Source organism: Penaeus japonicus, unplaced genomic scaffold (genome assembly GCF_977035675.1).
Source record: "Penaeus japonicus unplaced genomic scaffold, GWHDUDI00000001_assembly GWHDUDI00000012, whole genome shotgun sequence".
NCBI classification, from domain to species: Eukaryota; Metazoa; Arthropoda; class Malacostraca; order Decapoda; family Penaeidae; genus Penaeus; species Penaeus japonicus.
In genome coordinates this window covers 15,210,240-15,220,091 of record NW_028234414.1, presented here as the reverse complement: position 1 = coordinate 15,220,091, position 9,852 = coordinate 15,210,240, and the positions used below count along the sequence as shown (strand labels likewise).

The following is a 9,852-nucleotide window of genomic DNA, read 5'->3' as shown; positions in this document are numbered from 1 at the left end:
ATATATGATATATATAATAGATAACAGAGAGAGAGAGAGAGAGCTAGAAAGAGAGGTTGATGTGTCTTAGTCTGTTGGAGCTAATAACCCACACAAAATAGGAATGTGATGCGAGACGCAGGGTTTACACAATAGTCTGACGTTATGGTACACGAATGATGATATACAATATAACACAATAATCACATCAATAAACACTAGCATGACACATATAAACAGGCAGAGAAATAAGGTGTCAGCGGTAGCGCAATCGATCTCGATCTGTCTGTATCTTACTTACTTACTTGTTGGATTTATTGGCTATCAACCAGCGGCACATGCCAAGGTCATTAAGCCAATGATTCCATTTTATCTTATCAATCTATAGAAGGTCATAAAGTTTTGTCTCCTTTAGAAAAGTGATTACTTTACTAATTATTTTTTCATTATCTGATAGTATATTGCGTTTATAATTAATGTCTATATTTTTAATTTGTAAGTAAGTTTTTGATTTTTTTGTCTTGGTACTATGTAATTTTGCGGCGCAATGATATTAATATGTGGGGTATTGTCTGGATCTATTGCATCTCCCATATTGGAGGAATATTTTTTTTTCTTTCGAGCGAATATTAGGGGATGTGGAGCGGTGTGTCAGTCGTGTGGCATTGACCCAAGAATTCGAGGCCAAACCACCTCCTCCTTATGTTTTTCCTGTGGCTAGTTTCCCAAGGTTCTATTGTAATATTTTGGTTTTTCCTGATTGTGAGGGTCGGTCCACTCACTTTGCCACACAGGAGATGGATTTTTGCTTTTCTATAAAAGAAACAAAATCACCGTGAGATCTAGCGGACAATGCCAGGCTCCAGATCACCAGGTCGACCCGGCTGTAATTGTCAGCCTGTTCATTCTAGCCATGGATACCCGAGTGTCCAGGTACCCAAATCAGCTTGATTATTTATTGGACTATGTAATTTAAACGAATGATATTACCTCGTAATTCATTATGGTAGTGTCTAAAGATTTAATACTTTCATTGAACTTAGTGAGTCCGAAAATAGACTATTCTATCGTGGGTCGTCGAAAAGGGCAAAAATCTAAAGCTTTAATCTATTGCAAAAAGTTCAGCAAGAAATATCGATGTATGGATCGTCGCATATCAAATCTCAACTTGACATTCAGTCGACCAACACACTCCGCACCCACAACACTCTTACGGTCTTGGACCCGTCGGTAATACAAAATGAAAAAAGGAAAGATGTTTTAATAATGATCTCTCTGAACCGCTGGCGCTAACCTTCCTCCTTCCCCGTACCGTGCTTTGAGACTGATAGGACCATTCTACACCAATGGTAAAATTGGGGTTTTTCCCACGGCGCTACTATTTAATGAACCAGGGTATCGATACTAGAGAGATCTATAACGACTTTATCTTTGAGGACTTCGAGTCAATTGCACAAGAGGGCTTTCCGCCGCGGTGCTGTGGGCCTATCTGCCGCGCAAAACAACCCTATTAGGGATGTTGGGGCTGCCCTGGCTACTTTTTAGCGGCGTAAGTCAGCGCAAGCTGGCCGCGTCCTGAGACGGAGGGAGGTACTCTCCGACTCTACCTCCAGGCGCTCATCGGAGTGCACTTAAGGGCTCCAAGACAGACACGAACCACGCATTCTGCACAACATTCAGTCCTTTCCAGAGTTGAGCTCGTTGCCGAGCCAAACACAATTGAACCCATAATCTACTTTAGACCTAATCAGGGATTTATATATCCTCATTAAAGAACTTTCAATCAAGCTTCCCTCATTTGTTCCAGATGCACTTTAATAAATTGAGCTGCTTTTTGACATTTATTGCTTTACTGACCAATGTGTCTTTCCAATTCTTAAGATCTACTATCAAAGAGTAAGGCCAAGAAAATTTTATCTGCAATTTTTGAATAGGCGTATTGGATGGTGTCTAGAGTTAGCCTCGATGCGATGGGCTTCTTCTCCTATGTGTAAAGATCCACCCTCCAATTCTCCTTCTATGGAACACTTAAAACCCCCACAGAGCGCCCCCGTTAAGAATCATATCCAGTGCATTTGCGATCTGATTCTGCCCGAGAACTCTCATTACTGCTGGAGTGCCAAATAGCCACAGTTCATCATCGGCGTACAGTGAGTATTTAAGATTTCCGAGGGAGGAGCAGGTAGAAGTCATAAACTTACATAAAAATAATGTTGGTACAAGACACGTCCTTGTTGGACCCCGTTTGCCTGGACCAAAAATGTCCGAGAAAGGACATTTGTCAGCTAATAATTTTACAAAAAACGTTCTGTCAGATAAGAAATTTGTGGATAAACAAGGCAATATTTCCACTGTAGTTCCGAAAGCATAAAGTGTTCTGAGTAGGCCATTTGTCGCCATGGCATGTCCGTATGCTTTTCTATACTAAAAATACTGAAAATCAAAAATGCTTTTTGGCAAATGCCTCCCGAGAATCACTGCGACTTTCCAGTTTTACTAGGTTGATCGAGAGATTGAGTCCCCTTCTTCGGAAGCCCACTGCTCGTCAACTAGTAAATTCCTGGTATTTAAAAAAATTGCAATAAGCCACTATTCACCAATTCTTTCTCATGACCACTTGCATAAGCACCAACTTGTCAAAATCTCTGTCCAACGCAATTGGGCGGTAAAGATATCGCGATTTGGATTTCCCATTCCCCCTCCTTTCAATATGGAATGATGTGGGGCGAAGTGCCATGAATTTGGAAAAAGTCTGGCTTTTTCGCACCATATCATTGTACAACATTCTAATGCAACTTAATCATGTCCCATCCAGTGCATTAAGACATGCTTCACCTCATCTCTCATAAAATCGAATCTCATCGGGGCCTGGGGATGTTTCCCTCTACACAGCTTCTATCCTAGGGCTTCGGACAAGCTCGTTCATTGTTAAGATCTTTTATTATAAATCAAAGTCATCTCCTGTGGCAAAGGGAATCTTGGTATGCCAGCTCGGATGGGCTCTTTTTCCTTGGTGGTCAGGAAGCCAGCGATTGTAGTTTTCCGAGCTGCATTGTAAAACACGAGAAACTGCCTGGCGATTATGGTTAGTCAATTCGTCTCTAAGAGTGAATTCATTATTCATGTTGTCCCCTCACCTAAAGAGTGGAGTGTGTTTTGATTCTCATTAATGTGGTATAATGTTCTACTTTTTCTTCTTTGATGATTCCGTGTTGACCCAGTGCGAACCACAAGAACCTTCTGCAATGCCTGGTAGATGCTGTTAATCGCGAGTAAGACAAAAGCTTCGCCGAGGACGTCCTCTTTTGGCTTGTCTAATTGCTTCTTTCGAGCCCTAGCTCTACCGACTTGTTTGTAAATTGTCGAAAGTTCTCGTTTGATGATATTATTGTGGAAAAGCCTGTAGGCCCTCAATTTCGTTCACAATATCGACCCCTGCGGCAATCTGGGTGTCGCACCATAGGAACCTCTATGCATCGTAAACCGACTTATCTGTCCGAAGTCTTAGGGCCATGCGTTGCCCATTGACCAGGCGACTATTCTATAATACAATTTTGAAACACTGTTACTTCTATCATCAATGGTTATCTTCTCCTTATTTCTCCACAAACCTATTCGAAGCTTTGACGCACCTTGACGAAGGACCGACACACATCAGCTCTTTTTACGTGCCTAAAATTTGGGTGCGTGAAAGGCGTCTCCTCAAGTGGTGTCTCATCGTCGCATGAATATTGAATACAAATTAGGAAGGTGATCCGGCTTATTTCCCCAACGAGTTCGTTTCTAGTCACATGGTGTGCCAACAGGACACTTGGCTGCATAGTGTTGAAGAGACCAATGATATGTCCAATAAAGCTCAAATTACAATAACCGGTATTCATCGTCTATTTCCGCGTTTGTTAACTACCATCATTTAGACAGAACCAAGCTCAGAGTCGGTTAGCATCAAGCCTGTTTAACTTCTTGCTCACCTCTACCATTCACCCCCAAGGGAACCCCCATGCCATGACGTAAGATGAGCGTTACTAAAATCCACCTAGAACAATTAATTTGTTTATTTGGCAGGACTGTACCTGAGAATAGGCAAAAGTATCATCATAGATTAACCCATTTTAAACTGGTGCAATAAGCTCGAGCATATAGTACAGATACCGTGTTATTGGACGCTTTTACTTTGCATGCGACGTGTTTCAAAGTAGAATTAATCTCCGTATCACTTTTCATGTGAAAGGGAGATTCCTGTCTGGTGGATGTACAGTGCGCGGACTCAAGCCATCCACCACCTTCGGTCCTCTCGGGTCTTTTCTACCACAAGATGGTAGTTTCTTAAGGCAGATATCCCGTACCTACGTCAGTCAAGACTTAGGCGTTCTGTTCTAAGTGGCTTTCTCTTGTAGAAAACGATGAATCTCGGAGGCATTAGACGAGGCTAATAATCTAAGGCGATTTATTTTTTTCGAGTTCTAAGACTTCGACAGTTCCATTGTCATCGATGGTATATAAACGCGTCGGATTACGTTTTATTGGGGTCTTCTGGAAGTTGCCTTGTCCGCCGCGTTTTTATTTCTTCTTTTTATGGGTGAGTGCGAAGATCGCCTCACCATCCTTCTCCTCAAGCTTTTCGCGAAGGCCCACTCCATAACGGGAATTTTTGGAGACAGAAAGCGCTCCATAGGACTGCTGCAGTCCCCTCTGCTAGGATGAAACGGCCCAGAAGATTTCTGCTTCTTTACGAAGGCGAGAAAAACTACCAGACGAAGTTCTTAGTAATGGGGCTCCGCCTGGACTAAGAGGTGTTATACCAGAATGTAGATTCTGGTATCATCCTCCTGATGATGCTTTTTTGCTGGGTTGATCAGCAATTTCTTTTAAGTTTTAGTCAATTCATTTAACTTGATTCATATAAATTTTTTAAAACTGTTTTCCTCTTAATTTCTGGAAATTTTCCTGGTCCCTTGCTGCGAGCTGCTGACTAATAACGGCTTGCAATGGCGAAACGTTTTGTTGGTTACTAGTAAGCAGAGTAAAAGCGTAAAATAAGTATTGGGTTTGCTTTCCAAACCGTCAAGCTTCTTCTTGCCTCCACGTAGCTAATCATCGTGCTCTCTCATGTATGCCAATAGTCTCAGTCGTCCTCTCTTCGGCTGCTGCAATCAGCAGAGCCTGACTGATGGTGGACCATCTCCACAGTTTAGCACTACACACTTAGGGTCTTTTCACGTGCATGTAGTAGTAACAAATGGGCTCCAGCAACATATACCGCCATGATTTGTTCTGTACTTTATCATTGCCATGTTATGAGGTGTTCCAAATTTTTGGCACTATTTGAACGCATTGGTTTTTTTTGAATATAGGGTCCGAAACTTTGAACGATCTCAATATCAAAACATTTTAACAAAGTAATTGGAATTTCTGGTAAGGAAAAGTCCAGAAAACACAATCCGCCGGTTTTTACTTCGCATACATCTCCACTTTCTTTGTTCATAAACAATTTACTACTTCTACAACCTTTGGTCTTTCATGGCCTCAAAATTTTCCTTTCTTTCTTCCATTGTCATCAAATCCACCCTGTGGAAAGATTACTTACTACTCCCCTTACAGTATTTGGGTCCAACAAAGGAATAGTTACTTACTTTCTTAAACTTTAAGGTCAATGAATTTGCGTCAGTTTAAAAGCAAATTTCCTTAAACCCTGAGAGTTTAAATTGTAAACTTTCACACGAGGCTAACCATCTCGCAGTTTTTCGGAACAAAATCAAAAGTGCCTTCGCACTTGACCATCAAGGCAAGGGGACCTTCTTAATGATAAAGGGGTTGACATTTTTCAGAGCGATCTTCGATATTCATTTCAACCGCAATCGTAATGTTCACCACACCATAGCGTTCTACTGGAGGGACTAATCAATAAATGGTCTTCTGGGCTTCGTCCGTTATCGGGTTCCATTGTTGTTCCAAAGTTGTCTTAGAAAGTTTAGGAGTTCGCCCCTCATCCTTGGGGAGGAGGAAGGGTAGCACGGGGGATCAATCAAAGATTACTTCGGGTGTCGTGATACCCAGGTCCGAACCCTGACCTATGTGAGGGCAAAATGCCCGTTGCTCCTTAGTAAGGGACTGATCCTTTTGGGTTTATAGGCCTTTTTTTTCTTTCCTACTTTCTATTTTTTCCCTTATTCCTATTGGTATCAACCTAATCCCAAATCGCTAAGGAAAAGAAGGATTCAAAAAAATAAACAGTCTTAGCTTTCGTTAAACCAGACAGCTAACTCGTCTCAAGTCGCCCCCCGGGAACTCCGCCCGTCTCGCGGCACCCCCCCAGTGGATAGCCTGTTGCGTCTCCATGTAACCAACTAAGGGATCGGAGTTTGTAGTGGAAGCCAACTTCCCTGACCGCCGAAACCTGCAAATGGCGAGGGACGGTAAGAAAAATAAAAATAGCCCCAGGAGCCCTCCCAAGCGAATACTGGAGCTTACAAGGTCATAATAATACTTCACCTCCGCGCGGTATGCGTTCTCAGTGGAACGAACACTTACGTAATAAAAAAAAAAAAAAAAAAAATAGACAGAAACTTAAAAAAAAACAAAAAAAAAAAAATAAAAAAAAAAATCAGGGATAAGAAAAAGATGTTTTGCGGTGTACAGCGCTAGCGCTCCAAACGGGGGAGAAACGCTCCCAGAACTTACTCGGTGCCTCTTCCTAACAAGCCCGTAAGGCTATTACCTCTGTGGTAGAGAGAGTTGCGCTCGGACGTGGGGCGTGAGGCGGTGCTGGCTACCTAACTTCGCACCTCATACTCTCCGCTGTCATCCTCCTGCAGAAAAAAGCAAAATAGCACATGTAGATAGCATAGCAGGCAACAGCACTAAAAGGCAAAAAAGTCTGCGTAACAACAGTATTTACGTTCTTACTTCTACGTTAAATAACGCAGAATACAACAAATGCCAATGTTGACAGAGGCCACCCCCGTAAACCACCCAGGTAACTACTAGTGGCACAAGGACGGTTCATCAATCACTTTGTTGCTGAGCTGATGTTTTCACCAAAGTTGTGACAGCCTTTATACCAGAGTCTCAGCACACGAGTGTATGGGCACAGCGATAACAGGCTTTTATTACTCTGACACCCTCCCGGTTTATGGAGGTGTCCTCGGGACCATGCCTTCTAACCCCAAGTAGTGCTTATGTTGAAGGTTTAAAAAAGTCTTGTAATGTAAGAGGCGTAGTTTCAAAAGGGGTTTTCAGCTTTCGTTTGAAGGAGCGGTCAGAGCATAATAGTGGGTAGAGCAACTATGTTGTGAATTACCTGTCAATCAAAGTTACCTGACCTTATACCCCGGCATCTGCTCTAAGTAGTGGTGATTCAATGTAATCTTTGTATAATGACTGTTATAGATCGTCTATTAGATAACTATAATAATAACACGTACTAAAGATACTAATAAAGAGAGATAGATAAAAGGATAGTATGATCTAGGTAAATAGATTCAGTTGAAAAGAGAGAGGAGAGTAGATAGCGAGGTAAAAAAAGTAGCGAAGAGAATAAGATGAAGAGTGAGATAGAGAGGGCGTGAAGAGAGTGAAGGAGATACCTATTGGTTGTAGTTATGCGTTTGGTGAACACTTACATATAATAAGAGTTTATACGGTCGATGGGAGAGAGATATGTTTGTTTGGGGTGTTGGTGGGTTAATTTTAGTAGGTTTTGGTTTGCATCAAGCCACAGATTGTGTTAACGGGTTATGTTGTGTATGAGTGGTGTGTTGTTTTGGGGGGGGGTTGGTGGGGTTGTTGGACATATATTGGGGTAGGGCTATGGTGGGGGGGGGAGGTTGTTGGGACAAACTGGGATCCCACCAATTGTGGGGGTGCGAACGGATAAAGTATGGTAGGTGTGGATATTGGTGGACAGTTTCTGGGATTTGTTTTGGAGGTTTGTTAGTGAAAAATGCGGGTGGGGTGGGGATATATGGGGGTGTTATGGGTGGGCGGGGGGTTGGGGGGGGGTGTGGTGGGGGTGTGGGGGTGTTGGGAGTGCGTAAATCCTTTTATTATCACGAGAGTAAACATTTGTTCCTGGTAGTGCTGTTTTTGATGAATTATTGTATATGGATTTTGTATATTTATATATATATATTATATATATTTTTAATACCATAATCATTATAAATAATGTGACAATATATAATATTATATACATTTAAATCTATATAATTATATATATAATATACTATAATAATTTTCTATATAGAATATATATTTTAATATTATTATGTATATATATATTGATATTTATATATATAATATATATATATAAGAATCTATATATATATATATATATGATACTATATATGTATACAAAGTATTGAATTAGTAGATTTTGTTTTCCTTTTAGTTTGGGAATAATAATATATCTAATAAATTATATAATCTTTACATACTATATGCTTTTAAAAAAAATATATAATATATATATAATATATATAATAATATAGCTATATTATATATTAATAATATATACGTAGTACTGTATTATTAACTAATATATATATATATAACATACATATATAATATAATATATAATTTAATATATATTAATATTAATATATTATATCTAGTATAATTTTATTAATATTTATGCTACATACACAACAATCACACACCACCACACACACACACACACCCACACACACACACACCACACACATATGTATAACATATATAAATATATAATATATATATATTATATATATATATATTATATATATATAAAAACAATATGAATTTATAAGTATATTATATAAATATATATAATATATATATAAATATATAAATATAATATTTTTAATATACTACTATGTAAGTTATGATAAACACATCCAACATCACACAGACACACCACACATATATACATATGTATATATCTATACTATATATAGGTTCGTATAATATACCTATACCATATATATATCAAACTAGTATACTATATTATAGCTAGATATATATATAATATATATAATTTAATAATATATCTATAAAAATATATTATAATATATATACTATAATATATCTGTATACGCACACACACACAAACGACGACACAGATATACCATATATATATATATATAACAATATTCTATTATAATATAGAATATATATCTAATACATACACACACATCACACAACACACACACTCACACACACACACACAATATCTATTAATAATATATATACTATTATATATATATATACTATTTAGAAATTCACACACACTGAACATCACACACACACACACCACACACGCACACACACACACACATATTATATATATATATATATTATAATTATATATTAGATATATATATCATAATTTACACACACACAAATCACACACACTCACAACACACACAAAACACATCTACACAACACACACATATATATATATATATCTATTGAATATAAATATTATTAGATAAGAATTACACACACTACACACACACACACACACACACACACACGCGCGACACGTTGCTAGTTATAAATATATGCTAGTGGTTATATTGTGGTATAACAGCGAACAGTATGCAACAATAGTGTTTGAATTCTTAAAAAGTTAGATCAAATTATTTATGAGCCCAGTGTGGTCACAATGTTGAATTGTTAATAAAATTCTACTTCCTTCTATTTTTATTTCATACTTTCTTTCTTCTGGAAAGCAGAAAGAAAAAGGCCCAAATTGAAACCTGCAGTGTGGCAACATTGGCTTTTAGTCTATAACAAATAAAAAAAAAATTCCTACCAATAGTGAATATAAATTCAGTAATTCATTTAAAAGTTCTATTTTCATGACTTTCAATTTTTCCCGGATATGGACACGCA

General features: G+C 38.5%; 1 protein-coding gene across 1 annotated transcript in view; it reads left to right on the top strand.

Moving 5' to 3' along the window:
• Positions 1-9,852, top strand: part of LOC122256105 (lysosomal alpha-glucosidase) — a gene marked incomplete in the record, with an annotated part of 166,604 nt that overhangs the window by 66,001 nt on the left and 90,751 nt on the right.